Consider the following 27,436-nt stretch of genomic DNA (forward strand, 5'->3'; position numbering starts at 1 on the left):
ACCAGACTACTGACATATTGTCTGACTGGATAGCAATTGTCCCTAATGGAAGGGTCATTTGGAATTCTTGCAAAACTAGGAGCACCGCCCTCAGTTCTAGGACACTGATATGCAGCCTGGCCTCTGAGGGGGACCAAGTGCCCTGAACAGTCTTTCTCTGAAAATGCTCCCCCCATCAGGGAAGCATCCATGGTCACTGTGGCTTGGGTTGGGGGAGGGGTGACACCATAACTCCTCCTCTGGCTTCATCTACCATTTCAGATCCTGCTTGCATCCATTTGTTATGCTGATTGTGTAAGACATCGGGTGTGTTAAAATAGACCACTGGGATGTTAGGAGCCACTGAAGTAGCCTCATATGGAATCTTGCTAGTGGAACCAGTGTGACTGTAGCCACCTTCAAGCCCAGAAGTTGTAGGACCAGTCTGGCTGAAACAATGTTTTGAGAGAGTATTATTTGAAGTTGAGATCTCAACCTTTGTAGCCTGTGATGAGGTAAAATGACTTGGCAGGATATTGTATCCAATGTTGCCCCAATGAACTCTAAGCTTTGAGTCAGTACCAGCTTTATCATTTTTGTGTTTACTGAGATTCTTAGCTTTTCTGCCAGATTTTGAGCGTACGATATGGCTTGAATCAGTAGAATCCTGGTTGGAGCAGTAAAGAGCCAATCTTCTAAATACGGAAACAGGCAGAATCCTTGTAGTCTCATGTGAGCTACTACTATGGCCATGCATTTGGGGCTGTGGAGAGTCCAAAGCACAGTACTCAAAATTGGTAGTGATTGGCTCCTAGCTGGAAGTGGAGAAATCTTCTGGATCATTTGTCCATTTTTATGTGGTAATATGCATCCTGGAGATCTATAGAGCACATCAAGTCATCCTTCTCCAGAAATGGAAGAATGGACTGAACCATGACCATCCAGAATTTTGCTTGTCTGACAAACTTGCTCAGTGCACTGAGGTCCAAAATTGGTCTCTAGTCCCCTGTCTTTTTTGGCACTAAAAAGAACCTTGAGTAAAATCTGGATCCTATTTGGTCTGATGGGACTGAATGACTCTTTTTCTTAGCAATTTTAGAACTTCTAGTGCTGTTCCATCCCTCTGGCTTTGTGGAACATTGGGGATTCACCTTAAAGGCCTGGGGTAAAGGTCAAAGGGGATATGGTAATCTCAGGTCATCGATTGCCAGACCAAGTGGTGCAGAGAAAAACATCCCCAACTGTTTCCAGAGGTAAGCAATTAGGCCACTATTCAGGAGTGTTGATAGGGCTGACCAGAGAAGAAATTTCTGGAGCCCTGATTTAAGGGACCCCCTCTGCCTTGGGAGGGACGTCTTCCCAATGAGTTCCCCCCTCTGCACTGGGGAGATTGCTCACCATGTGTGTCGTGGAAAGGCCCTTGGGATTTTTTGAATCACATCTTTTCACCTCTCTGATGCCTGGAGTAGGATTGTTAAGGGGTGAAAAAGCATATGCCCAAAGCAGATAGGGTCTTTCCATCTTTCTCACACCTGGCTAATGTGTCTTTAACTTTTGGGCCAAACAAGGAAGACTCATCAACAGGAGGATTGACAAAAGAAGACTTGACAGGGGTCTACAAAGTTGCACAAGTGCATCCAGGTGTGACGCCTCATGACAACACCTGAACCATCTGCTCTGGCTGCCCCCTCTGTTGTATGGGTGATCAACCACATGAAGGAGTTAGAAATGGACTCTACGGTGGAAAGCTGAGAGGCAACTTTATCACACGCCTCTACATGCAATACCCCTGCCAAGGTTCCTGAAAGGTCTGAAATCAGGTCCATCTGGAGATGTGCAAAATGTGCCAGGTAGTTCAATTACCATAAAGCAAAGGTCGCTGAAGTGAAGTCCACTTCCCTAGTCTGTCTATCGTCCACGACCCCCTGTTTGGAGAATGGGCAGTCAAACTTTCTTCAGCAAGTCCTTTCTTAGTGACCACTGCCACAACCATAGAGTCTACTGCCAAGCCTCTGGACTTGTGGGGGTGGTCTTGTGGTGGAGACAGGAATATATCAGGTCTTCGGGGAATCAGCTCAATGGTGTCAGGGGCATTCCAGGCACACTGCACAATGAGTTTAACCAACTCATCTGCAGGTGGGGTCACCCAGGAAGTAAAGGGTCAAGCACAGAAGGCTTGCAAGAATACAGAATCCTCAGTAGAAGGGTTAATGGGCTACCAGTCACCCCTGTGTTTCAGGATCTCCAGGATGTCTCTGAATGAGACATCCTCGGGGGGGTAACCATGGGAACCTTTTTCCCTCATCAAAATCTGTATCTTCATTGAGGGATTCTAAGGGGAATTGATGTGCTTCTTCTTGCATGTTCTCTTTTAGGGTGACTCCTCAGTGGAACCTTCTGGGGATGACTCCAAAGAGCAGGTGCCCTGGGGTAGGGTTTCTTGCAGCTCCCATTCCTGATGTCTGTGCATAGTGGTTTGTGTCAGCTGCATACCAGAGGAAAGGGAAATGTCAGTTTGCAATGTTGGGGGTACCAACTCATGCTTGAGGAAGCAAGAGCCCTCTCCATCACATAGAAGGCAGGCTCACCTGAAAAAAGATGGGAGCCCAGAACTGAGAAGGACAACCTCAGAACCAAGGTCACACCCCACTCTGATGAGCCTACTTCCAGGATAGGAGCCCCGAGAGGACTAGGAGCTGCTGAAACTACTGGAACCATAGATGGCACTATGGAAAAAAATCTGCACCGAACTAGGGGTCATGGTATTGACAGGCCAGTCTCAATCCCGAGGATGGATTGGCTCTCAATGAACCAAAGTCCAGAGGATAGTCTTCCCGATGAGTTCCCCCTCTGCCCTGGGGAGATTGCTCACCATGTGTGTCGTGGTAAGGTCCTTGGGATTTTTTGAACCACATCTTTTCACCTCTCTGATGCCTGGAGTAGGATCGTTAAGGGGTGGAAAAGCATATGCCCACAGCAGATAGGGACTTTCCATCTTTCTCACACCTGGCTAATGTGTCTTTAACTTTTGGGCCAAACAAGGAAGACTCATCAACAGGAGGATTGACAAAAGAAGACTTGACAGGGGTCTGCAAAGTTGCACAAGCGCATCCAGGTGTGACGCTTCATGACAACACCTGAACCGTCTGCTCTGGCTGCCTCCTCTGTTGTATGGGTGATCAACTACATGGAGGAGTTAGAAATGGACTCTAAGGTAGAAAGCTGAGAGGCAACTTTTATCACATGCCTCTTCATGCAATACCCCTGCCAAGGTTCATGAAAGGTCTGAAATCAGGTCCCTCTGGAGATGTCCAAAATGTGCCAGGTAGTTCAATTACCATAAAGCAAAGGTCGCTGAAGTGAAGTCCACTTCCCTAGTCTGTCTATCGTCCATGACTCCCTGTTTGGAGAATGGACAGTCAAACTTTCTTCAGCAAGTATTTTCTTAGTGGCCACTGCCACAACCATAGAGTCTACTGCCAAGCCTCTGGACTTGTGGGGGTGGTCTTGTGGTGGAGAGAGGAATATATCAGGTCTTCGGGGAATCAGCTCAATGGTGTCAGGGGCATTCCAGGCACACTGCACAATGAGTTTAACCAATTTATCTGCAGGTAGGGTCACCCAGGAAGTAAAGGGTCAAGCACAGAAGGCTTGCAAGAATACAGAATCCTCAGTAGAAGGGTTAATGGGCTTCCAGTCACCCCTGTGTTTCAGGATCTCTAGGATGTCTCTGAATGAGATATCCTTGGGGGGTAACCATGGGAACCCTTTTCCCTCATCAAAATCTGAATCGTCATTGAGGGATTCTAAGAACTGATGTGCTTCTTCTTGCATGTTCTCTTTTGGGGTGACTCCTCAGTGGAACCTTCTGGGGAGGACTCCAAAGAGCAGGTGCCCTGGGGTAGGGTTTCTTGCAGCTCCAATGCCTGATGTCTGTGCATAGTGGGCTGTGTCAGCTGCATACCAGAGGAAAGGGAAATGTCAGTTTGCAATGTTGGGGGGCCAACTCATGCTTGAGGAAGCAAGAGCCCTCTCCATCACATGGAAGGCAGGCTCACTTGAAAAGAGATGGGAGCCCAGAACTGAGAAGGACAACCTCAGAACCAAGGTCACACCCCACTCTGATGAGCCTACTTCCAGGATAGGAGCCCCGAGAGGACTAGGAGCTGCTTAAACTACTGGAACCATAGATGGCACAATGGAAAAAATCTGCGTTGAACTAGGGGTCATGGTATTGTCAGGCCAGTCTCAGTCCCGAGGATGGATTGGCTCTCAATGGACCAAAGTCCAGAGGATAGTCTCTGGAACTATGGAAGGTAGCATAACCAAAACTGAAGAAGTTGGCACTGGGGTAGACATTGATACCGGGGGCACCAACGCCTGAGAAGAGGTTGAAGGAGGATGTATTTGGAGTCTGTGCAGAAAAACCTTTGGCTCTGGGTGGGATAGAGGTCTTGGTAGAGATTGGAATGCCTCTGGCTGCTAGGAGCTGATCGACAAGCCTCACTACATTGAGTTCAGAAAGACTCCTGGTTGAATGAGTAGATATTCCTGAAGGAGAATCAGGTCTCTTGAGAAATTAACTGCATTGTTTTCCAAAATGGGGTCAATTGTAGGGAAATATCTGGTCCTGGGCAAAATTTCAGTTCTCATCACTGAGGTCAAAGAGCCATGGGAGAAATCACTGTAGGTGCTGAAATTGTGTCTGGTACAGAAGGAATTATCGGCACTGAAGTAGGTATCATAGTTGTCAGTTCCGTGGAAGGTGTTATTGACTTTGGTACCATAGAGAGAGCTACAGGCTCTGGTGTTGCAATAGTCAGAGCAGACATTTTTGATAATTTTGGTGTTGGTTCAGGTACAGTCTGAGAAAATTTCGGATCCTTGGGACTTGGAGACATCAGAACCAAATGGCTTCTCTTTTGCTTTCTTTTCTGGGAGGTGGTGAGACCTCTGCCTCAGAAAGGGCCTCCCAAAAAGGAGATTTTAGTAATCCCTTCAGGATCAATTTATTTTTTTGCTCTGTCAAAGTACGAGAGCTAAAATTTTTACAAAGGTCACACAGTGGTTGAACCTGAAGATCAGGAACCCTGAGACAGTAGACATACGAAAGATGCCCATCAGAGTTGGGCATCTTTCGCCCACATTTGTCACACTACTTGAACCTGGTCATCCCTTTCTTGTCAGACATATTTTACAAAGAATAGTCATAATAGTCAAATTCCAAAAAAATCTTAACTAGACAAGACAATAGTTGAATTCCAATACACTTTTAATGCAAATACACACACACACACACACACACACACACACACACACACACACACACACACACACACACACACAGCTTGAAAAAAATTATTCTCTCTTTTTTTAGAAAGGACAGGAAAGGGGAAATACCAGCAATGGTAAAACAATTACCGGAAGGGTAAGGGAGGGGCCTGTACCAACAATGGTACTAAGAGTACCAAAAGGTAAGAAAATTACAATGGTGAATAGAAACTATCAACGACTAAAAAGGGAAAAAATTAAGAAGACTAGAAACTGTTTGATATAAAAAAAATCACTACTTATTTGAGAGATGGCTTGGCATGTCTTGAGAAGTACTCAGCAAACAAGATCTGAAGAGAGAAGGAGAGGGGGCACTATGGTTATGACTTAGCTCAAGAGTTTTTTGGCAGGTGTGAGCTTATGTATTGCCTGAGTCAGGATTTTATTTCAGATGCAGCCTCTTGTACTCCCTCGCCTTCTGCGCCACCCAATCCACAGAATGATTTTCGTACCATCCCCCAGGTTATCTCCAATCAGCTTTCAACTCATGTACACACCTCTTCACTACCTGGGTCTTCTAATTCTAGCCACTTCAGCTTTTTACTAGGAAGGGGCAATACTGATAGGTACTCTTACTCTTTCCAAACCCTTTCTAATTCGTTTCATAGTCATAATCCTAACTTAACCCCTGTTTTTACTGGGCAGCATATTGACTACAGCACTGCAGATTTATCACTTACATCTAACAGTTTGCATACTGATAGTAAACCAGACTGGACTCAGAGTTTCCCCATACCAATTAGAAGAGATTCTCAAAGCATTAAAGATATTTTACATAAAAATTGGGATATACTAACTAGCAGCCAGGACGTTTGTAATAGGCTTGGATCTACCCCGATTTTTTCATACAAAACAAAACAAAAACTTTAAGATTCATGTTTGAAAATGAGAAGTTATGTACCTACCATAACGTCCCATGTTAGTTGTCTTCTTCTCGCCTTCTTTCTTGCTGGATGGGTTCGGAGCCGATCCTCGGCTCCGACTCGGCTTATACCAAAGCTCGAGAGCTATTTTTACTGGCTCGAGGTAACCCTGTATCCCACAATGCTAGGCGCTAACTACCCAGATCTCGTTTGATAGCTAACACTATAGTAGTTCTGCCCCCAGAACAAAGGAGAGAATGGCATACCCATATAGATAGCCATCCCAAGAAAAGGATAAGCACTGGAGACCATAGTGGGAGAAAGGAAAGGCTCCTTAGGATCCTAACGGTCTGTCCAGGCTAGGGGGTTGGAGGGCGGGATGCAAGAAAGAAGGCGAGAAGAAGACAAATAACATGGAACGTTATGGTAGGTACATAACTTCTCAATGTTAAGTTGTCAATCTCACCTTCATTCTTGCTGGATGGGACCGCATCCCTAGCACCTTAACCCTGGGTGGCTCGTTGGAACAGACTCTTGAGGACGGTGGAACCAAAGTTAGCTCGGCTTCTGGAGGCCATGTCCAATTTGTAATGAGAAATAAAGGTATGGGGAGAGGCCCATGTGGCTGCCGCACAAATTGAATCTAAGGGCAACCTGTCCTGAAAGGTTATAGACGTAGCTAAGGCTCTAGTTGAATGGGCTCTAGGTCTTGAAGGAAGCTTTTGATGCCTCAGTTCATAGATGAAAGTGATGACAGAGGCCAACCACCTAGAAAGGGTTACTTTGGAAACTGGAAGGCCTTTCTTCCCTTCTGCATAAGATAGGAAGAGCTGGTCAGATTTCCTAATTTGCTTGGTTCTATCCAAGTAGTAACAGAGTTGGCAATGAGCATCCAAGAAATGCAACTTTTGTTCCGCTCTGTCAGAGTAATTAGGGAAGAAAACTGGGAGATCAATAGTCTGGTTTAGATTTGCCTCAGAAGATATATTGGGTAAAAAGGAGGGGTTAGTTCTGAGGGACACTCTATCTTTGTGAAAAACAAGATAAGGAGGATGAATGCAAAGGGCATGAAGTTCTGAGACTCTCCTCGCAGAGGTTATGGCTACTAGAAACAAAGTTTTCCATGAGAGTAACTTCAAGGAACAGGAAGCCACAGGTTCAAAGGGAGGGAGACTCAAGGAGGTTAAAACTAGATTCAAATCCCACTGCGGTGGGGGATGTCTAACCGGGGGCTTGAGTAAAAAGATACCTTTGAGGAATGCTTTACAAAGTTTATGAGACATAATGGAGGAGTCTGCCAAGCCAACATGAAAATTTGAAATGGCCGTTAACTGGACTCTGATAGTGGAGGAAGAAGAACCTGAATGAAAGAGTTCGGCCAAAAAATCTAAGACTGATTGGATAGGAGCCACAAATGGGTCTATGTTCCTAGATTTTGCCCAGAAGGAAAAAGTTTCCATTTTCTGGCATAAATCCTCCTGGTAGAAGATTTGTGAGAAGCTAAAATGATGTCACGTACCGAATGGGAGATAAAGGGAAGCCTGGCTAAAGTTGGAAGTGGAGCAACCAAGCTGTGAGGTTGAGAGAGGGGAGAGATTGGTGCAGCTTGCCCGACTGATGGGTCAAGAGATCTGGAACTGGGTCCAGATGCCAGGGCTGCTCCAAGAGGTAATGGTGCAGGAACGGAAAACATATTTGTCGAGGCCAGTACGGAGCAATGAGGATCATCGTGGATCTCAAGGTGGTAGCTTTCTGAATCAACTGAGTGATTAATGGAAAGGGGGAAAAAGCATACAGGAGACCCCGGGGCCAATCGTTGACTAGAGCGTCTCTGGGAGGGTGGCCAGGAAGAGGGAAGAGAGTGAAAAATTTGTGGCATTTGCTGTTCTGGGGTGTAGCAAAAAGATCGCACCAAGGCTGACCTCATTTTTTGAAAATTTCTTCCACTACTGACTGCTTGAGAGACCACTCGTGCGGCATGAGAATTGCTCTGCTCAGCCTGTCCGCTATGACGTTGGACTTCCCGGGGATATGCATTGCTATCAGAAACCATTGAGAGGAGATCGCCCACTGCCAAAGTCTGAGTGCTTCTCGACATAAGTGATAGGACTTGGTTCCACCCTGCTTGTTGATGTACCACACTACGGACATATTGTCCGTCTGAACTGCAATTGTCCTGATGGGAAGAGAGTCCTGAAGGGCTTGCAATGCTAAAAGAACTGCTCTCATCTCTGTGCAGGTGGCACTCGAAAGGTTGCCAAATACCCTGGACCATCTTGCCCTGAAAATGGCCCTCCCACCCGATCAGGGAGGCATCCGTTGTCACTGTAGCAATCGGGGGGGGGGAATGAAGGGTCTGCTCTGAGACACTTGAAGGGAGACCATCCACCAAGACAGGTGTTTCTTGCATAATTGGGTTATCAAAATGTAGTGTGACATCGGGAGCTGCTGGAAGGACCACTGAGAGAAGAGCATCCATTGCAGGAGTCGCATGTGGAATTGAGCTAAGGGAAGTAACGTAATGGCAGCCGCCATGAGATCTAGAGTCTTCAGTACAAACTTGGCCTGAATTTTGTTGTTCTGAAGCAGGATATGAACATGTTCGCGAATATCTGAAATTCTTTGAGCCATCAGTTTTGCAGAGAGTTCGACTGTGTCTAATATGGCGCCTATGAAGGTAATAGACTGACAAGGCGACAAGGCAGACTTTCGAAGTTTATGGAGATACCTAGCTCTTCGCAAATCTGAATGGTGTAATCTCTGGATTGAATAAGTTGACACCTGGTGGTGGCGGTAAGGAGCCAGTCATCTAGATATGGAAACACCTGGAATCCTTGATGCCTCAGATGAGCCATAACCACTGCCATGCATTTGGTGAACACTCGGGGGGCTGTAGTGAGACCAAAGGGCAGGGCCCTGAACTGGTAGTGACTGGCTCCCAGCCGGAAGCGAAGAAACCTTCTGGAGCGTCTGTGCATTTTGATGTGGTAGTACGCATCCTGAAGGTCTATAGAGCACATCCAATGGTCCTGACCCAAAAAGGGTAGAATGGACTGTAGCGTGACCATCCGGAACTTCGTTCTTTGAACAGACTTGTTCAGTCTGCTGAGATCCAAAATTGGTCTCCAGTCCCCTGTCTTTTTTGGTACTAAAAAGAACTTGGAGTAGATTCCGGATCCTTGCTGGTCTGCTGGGATTGGCTGGATGGCCCTTTTTCTTAGCAGTTTTGAGATTTCTAATACTGCTTGTTCCCTTAGACCGGGTAGAACATCTGGAAGGGGCCTGTTTGGCTGTTTTGGGGTGTGGACAAAGGGAATTTTGTAACCCTCGGATATGATCGACTGTACCCATGTGTCTTCGGTAAGGGAAAGCCAGGCTTTTGGGTACAGTGATAATCTTCCCCGACTGCCTCCGAAGGTGGACAGTCGGGGCAGCTTCTCAGGGATGCTGGAAGGGTTGGCCAGAGACAGCTTTTCTGCTACCCTGATTCTGTGGACCCCCTCTGCCCCTGGGGTGGCATCTATTGTTGTTCCCCCCTGCCTCTAGAGGGGAACTCGCCTCGTGCGTCTGGCGCGACTCCCTGTAGTTTGCGGAACCAGATTTTTCCACCCTTCTGACCTTTGGGGTATGGTCTGGATGGGGTGGAAAAACAGACTCCCACGGCAGAGAGAATCTTGCCGTCTTGTTCGCATCTGGTCAAAGTATCCTTCACCTGAGGTCCAAACAATGCCGAACCATCAAAGGGAGAGTTGGTGAAGGACGCCTTGAAGGGGTTGGCAAAGTTACAAAGCCGCATCCAGGCATGTCGTCTTAAGGCCACGCCTGTGCCTGCAGCCCTACTCGCCCCATCGACCACATAAGAAATAAGCCGCATGGAGGAATTAACAATCGAGTTTAGGGTTGCCAGCTGGGAGTTGATTTTGTCCTGAGACCCCGCAGCTGTTGGATCCTGTAGAGTGTCACCCATTTCTTTGAGCAAGTCTCGTTGAAGACGGGGGAAATGACATAAGTAATTCAGCGACCGCATGGTAAAGGTCACTGAAGAAAACACCCGCTTGCCGTACCTATCCATGGTCCTAGATTCCTTATTAGGAGGATGGATAGGTACCGAAGGATCAGCCAGTTCCTTCTTAGTGGCTGCAGCCACCACCATGGCATCAGCAGGGACACCCTTGGTCAAAAACTGTTTATCAGCAGGGGCTGTGATAAATTTTGAAGGCCTGCACGGGGTTGGTTCCATCGAGTCAGAGGCCGTCCATGCCTTCCTGACCACCACTTCCATAAGGGGGTCAAAGGGGGGAGATACCCAGGAGGTGGAAGGGCGAGAACCAAACACCTCTAGGTAGACCGACTCATCCTCGGAAGGGTTGAGGGTAGACCAGTTCCCCCTTTGCTTGAGGATCTCAAGGATGTCAGAGAAGGAGACATCCTCAGAGGGGGATCTTGGGGACCCCTCCGACTCATCCAAGTCGGTATCAGATGTTATGGACTCAGGGGAGTCCAGATGCTTCCTTTTACATTTCCTGTTCTGAGGGGGCTCCCCTGATGGATCAGGGGAGGCCTCAGAAGAGGAGGATGCTCCCAATGGGGGCCCCCAAGGCATAGGATCTCTGCGGTCAGGGTTGAGAGGATGAGTAGAGACCGTAGCAGGCACTACAGTGGGAGGAGCTGAGGGAGCCGACCGAGGAACAGGTACAGGGGCCAGCACTCTCCTCATGACCTCAAAAGCACCCCTATCATGCAGAGAAGAAGGTCCCCGCTCCAAAGAGATAAGGACCCCTCCCGGCACTGAGAGGGATGGCTCTGAGGCCAATGTCAGAGCCGAACTCACCTGCATCGAGGCTACAAGAGAGAGAACAGGGTCGGACAAGGGTCCGATGCAACTCGGAGCCGATGAGGGAGTCACTGCATCCGGATCCCTCCAAGGATGGCACCATAGAAGAAATTGGAGCTGACGATGGAGCCGAAATGGGTGGTATCGGCTCCGAGGTGTTGATGGTCCCGGCTCACACAAACTCCGGCTCCGAACTCAAGGGAAGAGTTGGAGGAGGAATCGATGATGGAATGGGGATAGCCACTGTCTGTTGAGAAGGGCTATGAAGCATCTGGGCCAGCGCCTGCAACTTAAGGAGTCTACTAACCACCCTCTCGAGGTCATGGTCCAAAAGCCTGTAAGACCGAGAGGAATGGGACCGGTGATTGCACTCCGAAAGCAAAGGAGATCTCGGAGCCGAATGGACCAACTCCAAAGAGGGGGACCTGGAGCGCTTATGGGTCAAGGTTGGTTCCAGCAAAACTATCGGAGCCGACTGAGATTTTGAAACATCGGCTCCAGCCGGAGCCGATGCCGAAGCAGAAGTAGCACCACTGGTCGGAGGCTCTAAACTCGGAGCCAATGATTTAGTGGGCTTAGAAGGCTTGCCTGACGAAGACTTGGCCGGGGAGCCTTCAGGCTTCAATAAGCCTCTCAAAATCAATTTGTTTCTGCGTTCCTGCAGGACTCTTGGACTGAATGCATGGCAGACAGAACAAGAGTCCTGCTGGTGCAGAGGGCCTAGGCAATACACGCAAGAAGTGTGACCATCTGTCAGAGACAGACGGTCACACTTCTTGCGTGTATTGCCTAGGCAATTCACGCAAGAAGTGTGACCGTCTGTCAGAGATATTTTCTGACAGCACGAGTCACACTTCTTGAAGCCTGAGGCCTTGGACTCCTTAGACATAATGGTGGAATACACCCAAACAACCACACACACACACACACACACACACACACACCACAGTAAATAAAAAAACCTAGTTCAGTCACTACACCACACCAAAGACTAAAACTACAACTAACACAGACTTTAACAAATTTACCCAAAAACTAACTTGGCCCTAAGTCCTAGATATATAAGGGGAAGGAAGGGCCAAGGGGATAGAAAATATACCCAAAAGGGGACTATACAAAGCGGGTTACTCTAAGAGGGGACAAGGGGTATAAAGAACACTAACCTGAAATAAAAGGGGAAAAAAAATCTTACCCAAAAAGCTGTTCTTTTTGAAAAATTACCAGAGAGCCGGCAAAAACACAACCTAGCAGCTAAGTGACAAACGAGATCTGGGTAGTTAGTGCCTAGTATTGTGGGATACAGGGTTACCTCGAGCCGGTAAAAATAGCTCTCGAGCTTTGGTATAAGCCGAGTCGGAGCCGAGGATCGGCTCCGAAACCATCCAGCAAGAATGAAGGCGAGATTGACAACTTAACATCAGAGATTCACAGTTTATACTGTCTCCAGTTATTAATGATAGTTACACAGCAGGAATGTTTTCTTGTGGAACCTGTGTAGCCTGTGCATACATTTTTGAAGGCACCAGTTTTACTTTCAAATATAATTTCTCAGTTTCTTTTCAGAAACTTTTTGACTGTAAATCTATTTGTGATTTATGCTGTTACATGTGTTTCATGCTCATCTTTTTATGTTGGGAAAACCATTCACAAATTGTCTGCAAGAATTAAAAAGCACTGTGCAGTGATCAGAAATTTAGACTTGCGAAATGCTCTAGCCAAGCATAGCCTACATTGCCAGAATTTTACTTGGTTTAAATTTATTATACTGGAAAAAGTTAATCAATTCTTTGGAGATGCAAACACTTATTTAGAGGTCAGGGAGTTATTATGGCAACTGAGACGTAATGTGGATGCCCCACCTGGTCTGAATAAAAATTTAAATATCAAGTGTGCACTTAAATGGTGCTGCTGGTTATAAATACATTATTAATATTAAGTCTCTTATTTTACATATATTAAGGCTCTTGTGTTATAGCTTGTGTGATGTTTACTCTAACTGATGTGTGTCATTAATTTCCATCACTACCTAGTGTCAGAATTCTATTACTGGTCCAGTTGAGATTGTTTTCACTTGGAAAAATCTTTATTGGATTGTTTTAAATGTAGCACTATGTTTCAAATGTAAATCGATGTTTATTGGCTAATTGATTCTTAGGAACTGCCTTCTTTGTGTCATATGTATATGCTGTTCTGCATTTTAAGTTTATCTGATGAAATCCTTATTACTTAATAAAGGATGAAAGCGCTAAGTACTGGCTCCTGGGTGTTTTGTCCTGTGTATAAGATTTTGTTTATTTTATACAGTCCTTTTGAATTTTTTTTTACTATATTTATTATTTTCTCTTCATACGTGCTCCAAGAGAGTTTTTGGTTTAAATACACAGTAGTTCTGTAAATCCATATACAGCCCCTACAGCCATTGACTAGGTGTAGTATAAGGTCTGACCCTTCCACAATAAAAAATAGTAGCTATGTGACAATATTTATGTCACACATAAGTGGTATTCATAACTTGTATCCTTGCTTACTTCATGCAAATACACATAAATAATGCACAGCCAATAGCAGGGTAAATTACCACAACAAACAGCAGGGAAAATAATTTATTTCCCAGACACTCTTCCTATCCATTGCCAAGTCATGCTATCTGGTTTTACCTGGTCAGGATAGAAAAATTGTTACATTGATGTATTTTTATTTTACAGTAACAGTAGTCACAGCTTGCAATCCAGCATACTTCAGCTGAGTACAAATCCTCAATCTTAATATCTATTGCCTAGTCAAAATATTTGATTTGATCCTGCCAGGATAAAAATAATATAATAGTTATGTTAGTGTATTTTTGTAACACACAAACATAATTCACAGCTTGTATTCTAGCTTCTATCTGCCAAATACCCATTAATTCTATGAATCCACAGACACCCGCTACAGTCTTTGCCTTACCAAAGTATCTGGTTTGATCCTGCCAGGATACTAAATAATGGCTATGTTAATGCATTTTTATGTTTCACAAAGAGTAGACACAGCTTGTATTCAGTTTTCCTTCAACTAAATACACACAGTCTGGCAGCTGTTGCAATGGATTAAGTAGCTGTTAAACTGTTTCCTGTGGTCCAAGGTTTCATTCTGTCAGCCTCCATTGCCTTATTCTGAGCAAGTCATTTAACTAGACAATGCTCCAGGGAGGAGTTTGAAAAAGGTCCATAGAGATCAGTGCTATACTCCAATAATAAAATAAATCCACACAGATTCTCCATTGCCTTTCCTAGCCATGGTGTGATCATGCCAGGATAAAAAAAATGGCTATATTAATGTACTTTTATTTCACATAAACAGTAATCAGTTTGTTTTCTAACTTGCTTCACCTAAATAATATTAGTTCTGCAAAGCCAGAATTGCAACAGCTAACAGCAGGGGCAATTATTTCATCAACAGACAGTCCCCATTCCCTTTGCCTCCTCATAATATCTGGTTTTATTCTGCCAGGTTGGAAACAATAATGGCTAAATGAATGTATTTGCATTTCACATAAACAGCAGTTACAGCTTACATTCCAGCTTGCTTCACCCAAATACCCATTATTTCTGCAAATCCATTATTACAAGAGTAATACAACAGGGTCAGTCCTTTCCTCTACAGATATCTCAAATAACCCACTGCATACCATACTTCTCAGCTGTCTAGAATTTTACAGAATGTCTCTGATTTTGCCTCACATTTTTTGTCCTGTCCCTTGTAAAAATTTTGATTTTATTGTAAATCACTGAAGATAGAATAAGTCAATGTCAGACATTAGTATTTCATATGTGTTATTATTCAGAAAATGCATGTTGCTGCAAAACCTGTTATTCTATTATTTTTTTAAGCAACTCAGAGTAATATTTAAACATTGTCCTTATTTTGGCCCTTTGTCTCCCTATTATTTTTGCTTTGCCTAGAATTCTCGTATAAAGAAGTTAAGAAATATACTGTCTACCTATGGTATCTTTTGACCTTCCCAGGATATAAACATAAATAAATAAATAAATAAAAATAACTTACCTGGTGCAATTTAGTCTGTCAAATATCTCCAGAGAGAGAACATTAAATTTCATTTGTTCTGCTATTTCATTAACATCTGACCTCCTGCACATACTGTATACTCACATGGCTTTAGGCTGCAGGCTACACAGTGAATTTAGTTTGGTAGTATACAAATGTGTCAGTTGTTAGTCTTTATTTGGCTAAAGTTTTAATGTTACACTCCAGCAAGTCAAGATGAAAAAAATAGTATTCACTGTACTGAAAAAAAAACAGAATAGTCGGAAGGTAAAAATATGGCATTTTAATATCATTAATGGGGAACTTTAACTCCTGTAACCTGCCACAGTATATTCACCACTATAACCTGTAAAATTAAGACCACTGTGTTGCTGTCAGATGTACAACTACATAGCTGTAGCAGAGACACATTCTTATTGAACTTGGACATGTTTAACAGTTACATATGCAACTTAACACATCCATGTGATAGGCAAGTGACCATGGCTGCAATCAGTAAAACCACCAAGATAAAATTTTGTACGATAGCAATCTTATGAGACTATAGCACATTTAAAACAATATTAATGTGTACTGGCATTCTGATGAATTTTAATAAGTCTCTCTCTCTCTCTCTGTATATGTATATATATATATATATATATATATATATATATATATATATATGTAATTTTCTCAGAAAATACAGGACTGGAAAAAAAACATCTATAACATTACCATCTCCACTGAAAACAAAGGTCTTAAATCATTGCACAAATACCCAGCACTGGCTAAACTATATACACTGAAAAGAGCTTTAAAATTAGGTAATGGAAATAAACTTTCAGGCAGATTCAATAAAGCCTACATGGTCAGGTAAGACCATGTGTGCATTGAGCTATGATGCACATATGATAGCACACCATTTTGGATTCAGGAAGCAGCTCTACATGCCATGTAGAGCCACACACACATGGTAAATATCATGGCATGCAAATTACAGCATAAGCAGCTGAACTGTATGCTAATCAACCAATCCAAGTTGAAGGAGCTATTCAACAAGCCATAAACCAATGGTGTAGACTCAGTGCTAGTTTTCCCTGTGAATTCCAAAATCTATTGGAATACAGCCACAGAAAGGAGTCTACAATGAAAGAATGTTAGGGGCTGCTGTATCTTTAATTCATGTGTATGTGTAACAGGCTGAAGTCTATGCTGCTGCTGCTTTGGCTGTTGCTAAAAGACCAAGGCCAACAAGGCGAAGGGTTTTTAGGCCCCATTTAACATTTCACAATCTGCATGAGGTGGAAATTGTAGAGTACTACAGGGTGGATAGGGACATATTACAGACCAAGGGCAAAATGAGGGGAACTAATCAGTGGAGACAATGGTATATGTAGGAATTAGAATTTTAGCTACAGGAACCTTTCAGAGACCAACAGGGGGCATACTGGGGGTGTCACAGGCATCAGCATCAAGGATCCTCCATCATTTTTTGAATGCTATGCTCCAACATGCCAGAGATTACATATATGTTCCCTGAACACCTGAGGACAGGACAACAAATATGCAGAATTCTACCCTGTAGCAGACTACTCTGAAGTACTGGGTACCATACACTTAACACATATAGAGAGCAAAACACAACCTGGGTAACAGGGAAGAGTGTACATAAATAGAAAGGGCTTCCACTCCATTAGCTGCCAAGTTATGTGTAACGCTAAGGGAATAATCTTGAATGTGTGTAATGGCAAGTCAGGCAGTTACCATGACTCACATATCTGGTACAACTCCCAACTGTATGATATGTTCAGTAGGGATGATATCCCACAGGGCCATTTACTGAGGGATGCAATTTATGCACTTGAACAGTGGCTGATGATGTCCATCAGAAATGTACACACACCAGCTGAAGAATGCCATAATGAGGCACATGCTCAAACAAGAAATATCATAAAGCATGTGTTTGGGCTGCTGAAGTCACAGTTCCGGTGCCTAGATACATCGGAGTGAGTCTTGCAGTACAATCCCTGTATATGTACTGAAATCTTCACTGTCTGTGCCAGGCTTCACAACATCATCCTGAGAAAACATCTTCAGCAGGATCAACAAGGGGAAGGGGCACACATCCCACCACCACTGGCACGGTCTCACAGCCACGAGCAGGTAATGAGTCAGAGGGGGAAGAAGCAGCTTCTGTGGGTGTAGGCAGATGTAGGAGTGCTCAATATGCCTTCACACTGGCTAAGAGGCAATACATAGTATGCTCACTCACCACCTAAGGGGATAAAACCTTCATCCTGCCTACATACATACATACAGTAGCATTGATGCAAGGCAACTCTCACAACCTTTACCTACCTATGTAATGGCTGTGTACTCCTAGCATCAGACAAAGTCAGCCCTGAACTAAAACTGTACCAACTGCTGGATTTATAAAATAAGCATTAAACATGGAATATTAAAAAATGTGTACTAATACAAATGAATGGCATATCCTTGCATACTGTTACTTGGTAATGTAAATAATTAAAAGTCAGTTTATTTTTACAGAATTGACATCAACATGTGACAGCAGTGACGTATGTGATTACATGTGTCCTCTATCAAGTAATAGGCCTCAGGCATCAAACATTCAAATGTACATAGCTCTCAAAAGGACTGATTGTCAAAGAATGTCCTCAGTTTGGCCTCATATTTTTGTATTGGCAAATCCTAAAAAAAAGAAGGTAGAAATCAATGACACACATTTCAGTGTCAGACTTCATATCCCTCAGAACTATCTTAAAAATTAGTGATGCAAAAACTGTTATTTTATCAACTGTCTATGTTAATAAGACCCATGTATTTAAAAAGTCTCCTTATTGTTCAGGACTTTTTCCCACTTGCATTTATGGCTTGTGTGAAGAAATTAGACACTGTTATTTGTGCTGACATGTCTGGCTATATAATTTCAGATTGACCTGTGTACTGTTTGCCAGTATGACTAGCTATGATACTGTAAATAGGCTCTTACATGCTGATTTATAATCTGCTTGTATAGAATGTTTTAAAGACTTTAACAGTGTCCTTTTACATTTCTAACTGCACATGTCTATGAAGAAAGATTTTAAAGGCAAACTGTCTCAGATCCAGCTGATCTGCAGATGATGTCATCAAAAGGTTGACAGTTGCTATGTGTTACTGTCAGAAGCTGAAAGACAGGAAGGAACTTTAATAAACAGCTGCTGGTTGATTTTCAAAATATGAAAAGAAAATTATAACTGGAACAGTTGTGACAGTTAGGCTACTCTATAAAAGAGCCTAATGCAGGCAGTTGAAGTCACTTAACAGCCAGTTGTGAGTTGTTCACAAGTGTACTGTGAGTGGATACCCAAAATGACTCACCAAGAACTGTAAGCTTGCCTTTGCTCTTTTGTAGTAATTCCATTTAGATCAGGGACAGTGTTCTTTAGTCAGATAGGAAAATTATAACTAATCTGTTAGATCAGTTAGTTTTTCTGAATGTTGGATTTCTATCCTACAGTATTGATTCTATTTTCCTGGTGATTGAGTTCTGTTTGTTTATTGGAAATTATTGTTTTATATTTTTAATCATTTTCTCATTATTAAATATTTTTATTAACTTATACTGTGGCTGGTCAGTCAGTGTTTTCTTTAGTGATTGGAGAATGCTTGTACTTGCCTTGATAGCTTCCCAGGCCAATCCAAAAGCCTGGCTGCTTAGGTCATTTGCTAACATTTGTTTTAATATCTAGTTTTCATAATTGGACCCCCGTATAAAAGAGCATGAATACACTCTAATTGATGGCAGCATTACAGTATTATTTTGGAGAAGGGACACAGCTGGAAATCTGTGTCAGGCTTTCCCAGAAGTGCTTGGATGTGTGAGAGTTAATTCATTTAAATATGAATATATCAGAGGTCTTAAACTGGGACACATTGCTCTGAATTGTGTAATAAGGAGTTATATTTGGGGTGGACAGAAGTATACAGTCCAGTCCCAGGTTATAGAGTGTGTTCATGTTGCGCTCTTAGTGCAAAATTGTGAAATATTACTCCTGTTTAAATGATAATCTCACATTGGAGTCAGTAGTGAGGATTGAAGCTCCTTAGTTACTGACCCAGGATATTAAAGGATGTCACATTATTTGATGGCAATTCAGTGAGATATTATCTGGACATCAAATTAATTGGTTGCAGCTGTGTGAGATTTTCAATTGGATTTCAGTAGCCTGTGGGTAGTTGTTATTAGGGTGTGCACTCTTGACAGCCACAAAGTAAACATACAGAATCTCAGTACACCAGAGTTCTATTTATTTTTACTTAGTTAATCAGGTACAGCAGGCAAGGGTTTCAGCAGAAGACAATAGTAGGGTGACAAAGAATCAGTTGTCAATGGAGTGTAAAGCCAGAGTACTAGTGTATGCCAGCCTAAGGAAGCAATGATTTCAGCCTTAGTTGCATCTTCAGCTCAGGCTAGCTGTATGGAGGATATCCAGTTATTGGGGATGTGCAGCCTGCCATGACAGGACAGTCCACCTTTTCTTTAGAAGACCTGAGAATCCATCTGGAGTTTGAGAGACTGCACCTATAGGTGAAGGAAAGGGAGAATCAGTGCTGAAATGAACTGGATGCTGAATAGAAGCAGTGTCATTATGAACTGGAGAATGAAGAGAAGCAGCATCAATATGAACTGGAAGCCAAATGACTGGAGACTGAAGAGAGACTGCACCTGGAAGCCCAACAACTGGAGGCCGAGGAGAGAATGAGAATGTGATATTTAGAAGCCAAAAAAATGAGGGACAGTGCTGGCATGAAGTGGAGCTTCTTACCCTTCGAGATGATCAATGTGGTAATGGGGAAGGGAACAACCAGACCACAGAAGCTGTACAGGTCAGTAAACTTTTTCCTCAATATAGAGATGGGGATGACCTTTATAGCTTTATTCATATATTTGAGAGGGTATGTAGACAGTATGATGCTGACTATGAGCTCTGGCTTTAGCTCATGACTCCCTTACTCCATGGTAAAGTTCTTCAGGCTATGCCAAAACTATCTGATGTAGATTGTTTGAATTATGTTAAAGCTAAAAACTATCTTCTAGATTGTTTTAAACTAGCATCTAAAGCTTATAGAAAAAAAGTTTCCTGAACACAGACAATAGGCAGATGAAAGTGTACATGATTATATTGCTGATTTAAGTACTTATTCACAGATGGATGAGTGAGTCTCAGATCACCACTTATGATGGACTGGCAGACCTTTTGGTGAGGGAACAAGCTGTCAGTACTTTGCATGATGACATGAGAATCTGGCTAGCAGACAGAGAGTATAACTCTGCGGAGGAATTGGGGTGAAAAGGTATCTCTATTTAGCAAGCAAAACACCAATGCATAGGAAAGAGATACCCAGTGCTGCACATTGACATAAGGGAACCCATGGGGGGCAGTCTAAACCACTTCAATAGAGTACATCAGTAACAGGGGAAACTACTAGTCCAAGTACAAGGTTAGGGATTAGATGTTTCAAGTGTAAGCAGAGGGGTCACATAGGAGCCAAATGTCCATCAAAGCAAGGTGATAAACAAAAGGTGAGGGAGCCAGTAAGTTGGGATGACAAACTACCAGTGGTAAGTTGTTTGGAAACAACAGGTATGCCAAACTATCACCAAAATTTATATCCTATCTTAGCAGATGATAAACAGGTTACTGCTAAGAGAGACCCAGCTTGTGATATAATCTCTGTTAGGCCTGCAGTGGTTAGAGAACAGCAGTACTTGCTTGGGCAGTCCACTCCAGTCAGAGCATTGGGAGGGACCCTTTCCAAATACCTTTGGCTAGGGTTCATCTTGACTGGGATGGTGGCAGAGGAAGAAAGTAGGTAGGTGTGTTCGAAGATATTCCTGCAGATGTCATGATAGGGAATGGCTTTGATAATGCAGTACCTTGAGTGCATGCAGTGACTCTTAGTCAAGCTTAGAGACAGGCATATAGGTCCGGTAGCTTGGGGGAGACCCAGACAGATCTCATACCTGAAGCTGGGACTGGTGTGGTGGCTGTTTCAGAGAAGGAGCTATGCTGTAGCAGTAAGTCTGACAATGAGCCAGAGCTGCTGGTAGGTACTAATGTTCCCTTGGACACAGTGACTGCAAGGACAGAGGTGAGTGATGGTACCCAGAGTGACATTGAGGCACAGCTGTCAGATGTTACTAGGCTTCCTGTAGAAGGGGCGCTTGTGTTTGAGTATATTCCTGCAGACGTCCTGATAGGGAATGACTCTGATGATGCAGTACCTTGTGTGCATGCAGTGACACATAGTCAAGCTTGGAGACAGGCATGTAGGTCCGGTAGCATGGGGGAGACCCAGACAGAGCTTATACTTGAAGTTGGAACTGGTGAGGTGGCTGTTTCACAGAAAGAGGTATCATGTAGCATTAAGTCGGAAAGTGAGCCACAGCTTCTGGGAGGTACTGATGTTTCATTGGACACAGTGACTGCAAGGATGGAGGGGAGTGATAGTACCCAGAGTGACAATGAGGTACAGCTGTTGGAAATGAATATGCTTGCTGCAGAAGGGTTACTTGCAAGGGTCACAAATGTAGAGTTGAGACAGGCTGAACTTACGGTCCCTACATTACAGAGCTTGAGGGAGATGGCTAAGGAAGTCCCTGAGACTTGAGGAAGAATGCAGTCTATATACAGGAACACAGGTTTGTTGTATAAAGCATGGACTCTTCAGGGAGGATGGAAGATGAGGTAGTATGGGACTTTGTAGAGCCTCGACCCTACCATCTGCCACTTCTCGGTATAGTCCCTAATATTCCTTGTGCAGGTGATATTGAGGAAAATAAGGAAGGTTTGCTGTATAGAAAGTGGACTTCTAAGGGAGGAATGGAAGGTGAGGTAGTAGAGCAGTTGGAAGTGCTTAGAGCCTACAATCTGTCACTTATAGCTATAGTCCCTAATATTCTTTCTGCAGATGATATGGATTTAGAAAAGGTGGAAAATGCTTTGCTAGAAAATTTTAGTAGGGTATGTTTTCAAAGGGAGATACTTACTGAAGAAGGTGCCAACTTCATGTCAGACCTGCTGACTTGTTTGTGAAAGCATTGTGGGGTGAAAAATTTAGAGACCACCCCCTACCATCCCCAGACTAATGGTCTTTTGGAGAAGTTAAACTCTACATTAAAGACTATGCTATGGGCATTTGCAGACCAGTTTAAAAGGGTAGGATTAACCATTTAAACTAGTAAGTTTCAGGTGGTTATGGCAGAGGTCACTTTCTTAGGACACAAAGTGTGGAGTGGTAAGATTAGGCCAGAACCTGTCAAAGTGGAAGCTATTCAAGCATGGCCAGTTGCTGTTACTTAAAAGCAAGTGAGAACATTTCTAGGGACAGAAGAGTACTGTGAGAAATTTGTTCCCAGTTGTAGTGCAATGGTTACACCCCTTACTACCCCAACTAGGAAAAATAAACTGGATAATGCAGTGTAGACCACAGACTGTGAACAGGCATACAAAATACGTAAGGAGATTTTGGGAGGGCCCCCTGTGTTAGCCAGCCCAGATAATAATAAAGAGTTTATTGTACAAGTGGATGCTTCAGATTGTGAGGTGAGAGCTGTGCTCCACCAAATTTCCTTAGAAGGGGAAGAATGCCGCAGTGGGGTTAATAATACCATTTAAAATGGATTTCCCAGGAGAGAAGTGGGTTGATATTCCCATACAGACCCATTTTTCTCGAGCGTCATTTTTCAAGGGTCACTTGACAACTGTGCTTGAGTCATGGGTGGAAGAAATGTGAATAAATTAGACACTGTTATTTGCCCTGGCATGTCTAGCTGAAGTTTTGTATATAATTTCAGAATGACATGTGTACTGTATGCTAGCACGACTAGCTATGATATTGTAAATAGGTGCTTACGTGTTGATTTATACTGTTTGCACAGAACATTTTAGAGATTTGAACAGTGTCCTATTAAATTTCTAACTGCCCATATTTGTGAAAAAAAGATTCTAAAGGAAAACTATCTCAGATTCAGCTGATCTGCAGATAATGTCATCGGAATGTTGGCAGTTGTTATGTGTTACTGTCAGAAGCTGAAAGACAAGAAAGAACCTTAGTAAACAGTTGGTTGATTTTCAAAATATGAAATGAAAATTAGAACTGGAACAGTTGTGGCAGTTATGCTAGTCTATAAAAGAACCTGCTGAAGACAGTTGAAGTCTGTTAACAGCCAGTTGTGAGTTATTCGCAGACGTACTTTGCAGAGGATAGCCAAAAGGACTTACCAAGAACTGTAAGCCAGCCTTTGCTCTGTTGTAGTAATTCAATTTAGATCAGGGAGACCGTTCTTAAGTCAGATAGGACAATTATAACTAATCAGATCAGTTAGAGTTTTTCTGAATGTTGTATTTCTATCCTACAGTATTGATTTCATTTTTTTGGTGATTGAGTTCTGGTTGTTTATTAGAAATTACTGTTTTATATTTTAACATTTTTTTCATTATTAAATATTTTTATGAACTTACATTGTGGCTGGTCAATCAGTGTTTTCTTTAGTGAATGGAGAGTATTTATACTTGTCTGGATAATTCCCGGAACACTCCAAAAGCCTGGCTGCTTAGGTCATTTGATATCATTTGTTTTAATATCTAATTTTCATAATTAGGCACCCCATTTAAAAGAGCATGAAAACACTCTGATTGGTGGCAGCATTACTGTATTATTTTGGGGAAGGGACACAGCTGAAAATCTGTGTCATGCTTTCCCAGAAGTGTTTGGATGTTTGAGATTTAATTTATTTAAATGTTACAATACGTACTGCTTCCATTCTTACCCCACCTTCCTTTTTTGTTATCCTGCTCTACTCTTTCACTAATACTCCCTCCATTATCAAACAAACTTTTACTAATTATTGCTCCCCACACTCAATTAAAAATGCCAAATCTCAAAGATTGTCTAAATATCTTCATGCTAACCCAACACATCTTAATACGTCTATCTTTCTCCATAGCCACATACTATACATCCTACCAGTACCTCATAGCCCTTCCCCAAAGTTACCAAAACATAACTATTAACTCTCCTACATTAACGCAATCAACAAACTTTCAAATATCTCCTGGCATCTTCAACGCCACCATCCTAGGCCACCATAACACTAAAGTACCACCACCCAAAATAACTTCAAAAAATATCACATTTAGATAGCACAAACATATATATATATATATATATATATATATATATATATATATATATATATATATAGTCACATCAGAACAATAGCAAACATTGCCAAAAAACTGCTTACAAGTGAGGACATACACCCAAATCCTGGACCCAACACCCTTACTTCATCTAATTTTCAAACACTACATATACTTAATATACCTCATAAAAACACTGACTTACTGTTTTTAAACTTAAATGTTAGAAGTCTGGTTAATAAAGTTCATGAACTAGAGGTTATCATATCACATTATTCTCCAGAAATAGCCATCCTAACAGAGACCTGGCTCAAACTCTATATCTCAGACAGCAAAATTACACTGTCAGGGTATAATATACTTTGAACAGACAGAAATGACAAAAGAGAAGGTGGAGTAGCTATACTTTTCAAAAACAGCCTGAGACACCTCTACATATACAAATATCTACCCCTACTAATACTGACATACTATTTTCCAAATTACACATTAATGCTAACAAGCACATAACTATAGTGGCCACTTACATCCTGCTAGGCAATAATATTTCTACCATTGACTATATCCTTAAGTGTACCTCTAATAACATCACCCAAGAAACTATCATCATGGGTTATCTTAATACTGACTGGTTTATCTGTAACTCTAAAAACCTTGGTAACCACTTTAATCTCTTTCCCTACCAGAAATGACAAAAAATCTAACAAGCACTCCATTCATGACTGGGCCGGTGGGCCCTAACAAACAAACCCTCCCATTATCAAAATGCTGGTGGTTTATCAGACACATCGGTGATCACATACCTATCTACCTACTCAGGCAATACATTAACCCTACTAAGCATGCTATATATATAGTCAGATCTGTAATAAGAAACATTTTCAACCACAGGAACTAATATACACTCTAAAATATTGTAACTGGAGCCCACTGAAGACTTTACCCTTAGATACAGCAGCTGAACATTTTAATAATACTTTCCTCAATATACTCAACAGTATGGCACCCACTAGAATTGTTTGTGTCAAAGTAAATTCTGTCCCATGGCTTACTACTGAAACAAAAACCATCCTTAAGCAAAGGGACAAGTCCTGGATCTCCTGGCATACTAGCAAAACTCTACCTGATCATTTAACTTATCAACAATTCAGGAACAAAGTTAAACACCAAATCAAGCAAGACAAAAATAACTGTTATACTAACATGCAAATGAAGTATGAAAATAACCCACAAAATTCTGGGCTACAATCAAAAACATACTCAGTTCTGGACAAACCACAACCCTCTCCCCACCCTTACCAAATAACTCAGAAACCACTGCTGAACAGTTTAACAAATACTTTACAGAAAGCATTCTTGCACTAACCAGAGATAACCCAAATAACCTACAAACAACTAACGATCTAAATAACAATAATATTTCCTTCTCATTTTAAACCATCCCCACCAAAACCATAGAAAAACTCCTAGAAATATTTAAATCAACTACAACTGCAGCTGATAACTTACCAGCAGAGTTCCTAAAAATGGCAGCTAATGCTATATCTTATCCCATATCAACACTGATTAACCACTCAATTTCTGAAAACTACATCCCTACCATCTGGAAAATGTCTTATATTTTCCCCCTACATAAAGGTGGCAAATCAACTGAACTAACTAATTATCACCCCATCGCTATCTTATCCTCACTTTCAAAACTCCTAGAGAAATGTGTACATTCCCAACTTATGAGATATCTCACATTCAATAACTTACTTGCCATCTTCAAACATAGATTTAGACTGTCCCATAGCACAACTGCACTAATTAGCTTTACCAACACCATAAACCAATACAGGAATGAGAGAAAAATAGTCTCATCAGTTTTGTTGGATATGTTTAAAGCCTTTGACACAGTCTCCCACAAAAGAACTTCTAACTGCTCTCTCAGACATAAATATACATCCTTCATGTGTCTCATGGTTCCATAGTTACTTTACAGATCATCAGTATGCAGTTAAGTAGTAATATGAACTCTCCACACTTCTCCCTATTACCCTTAGGGGTCCAATGGAGATCCATACTTGACCCTCTTCTCTTCAGCATTTTCACTAATAACCTCAACTCAGCCACCTCACTTGCCACCATTATCCAATATGCAGATGATTCAGCATTAATATGTGAAGCCCCTACCATGCAAGAAGTTCAGGACAAAACACAACAGGTCTTTAAAGAAATTGAAACATGTCTGGCAACTCCCAAATTAGTCTTAACCCCAACAAACAAAACTTATGATCTTTCAACCTACCAAACCACTAGATTCCCCCCTACAGTTCCACATCATAGCCTATAACAACAGAATAATTACACTTGAACCATCTACCAAACTACTAGGTGTCATTGTAGATGATAAGCTAATATTTGACTTGCATATATCACAAACAATTTAAAAAGTCCACAAAATGGGCACCCTTTACAGAAACCAAACATTTTTAAAAAGACCTCAAGAGCTGCCATAACAGAACTCACCTACTAGCAACTCTATTATATGCTTTACCCATCCTTATCAACCTCAAAAACCAGATTTAGAAGAACTGAATACATGCTATAACAAAATAGCTAGATTTGCCACTGGATCATTATACAGGTCACATCACGTTTAGCCCTCAAAAAACTCTCCTGGCTTGAACTACCTCAGCTTCTTGCATATAACCAATTAATCATGGCCTATAAATGATTCTATAACCCTAAGAAAAGTCTACATCTCCAAAGCTTACTACAAACGTACTCTAACACTTGAACACTACGCTCATCATAAATCTTTACTGCAAGTCTCTAAAACTAACAACATTGCAGGGAACTCCTTATACTCTTCCTATATCTCCAAAACCTGGAGCTCCCCCACCATAAGATTAGAACCTCTAACAACACAAAAAAGTTTAAAAAACTACTCAAAAATTATCTTACACTTGGCTCTACTCATGCAACACCCCTGGCTGAGCTCCTGTTATCATAAGTACACTCCATTAATTATTCAGCCTGTCCGTTGGACAATGATTTTATCTGCATTATGATTTTCTTTTCTCTTTTTATTCTTAAATGTGTGATAAATCTAGAATTATTGTCCTTTAAAAATGTAAACTAATACTCATAGGTTCTATGTTAATAATATCACTATGTTAAGTTCATATCTGATGTTGTATCTTCTA

Source organism: Protopterus annectens, chromosome 11.part0, assembly GCF_019279795.1.
Source record: "Protopterus annectens isolate FY-2018-M chromosome 11.part0, PAN1.0, whole genome shotgun sequence".
Lineage (NCBI taxonomy): Eukaryota > Metazoa > Chordata > Ceratodontiformes > Protopteridae > Protopterus > Protopterus annectens.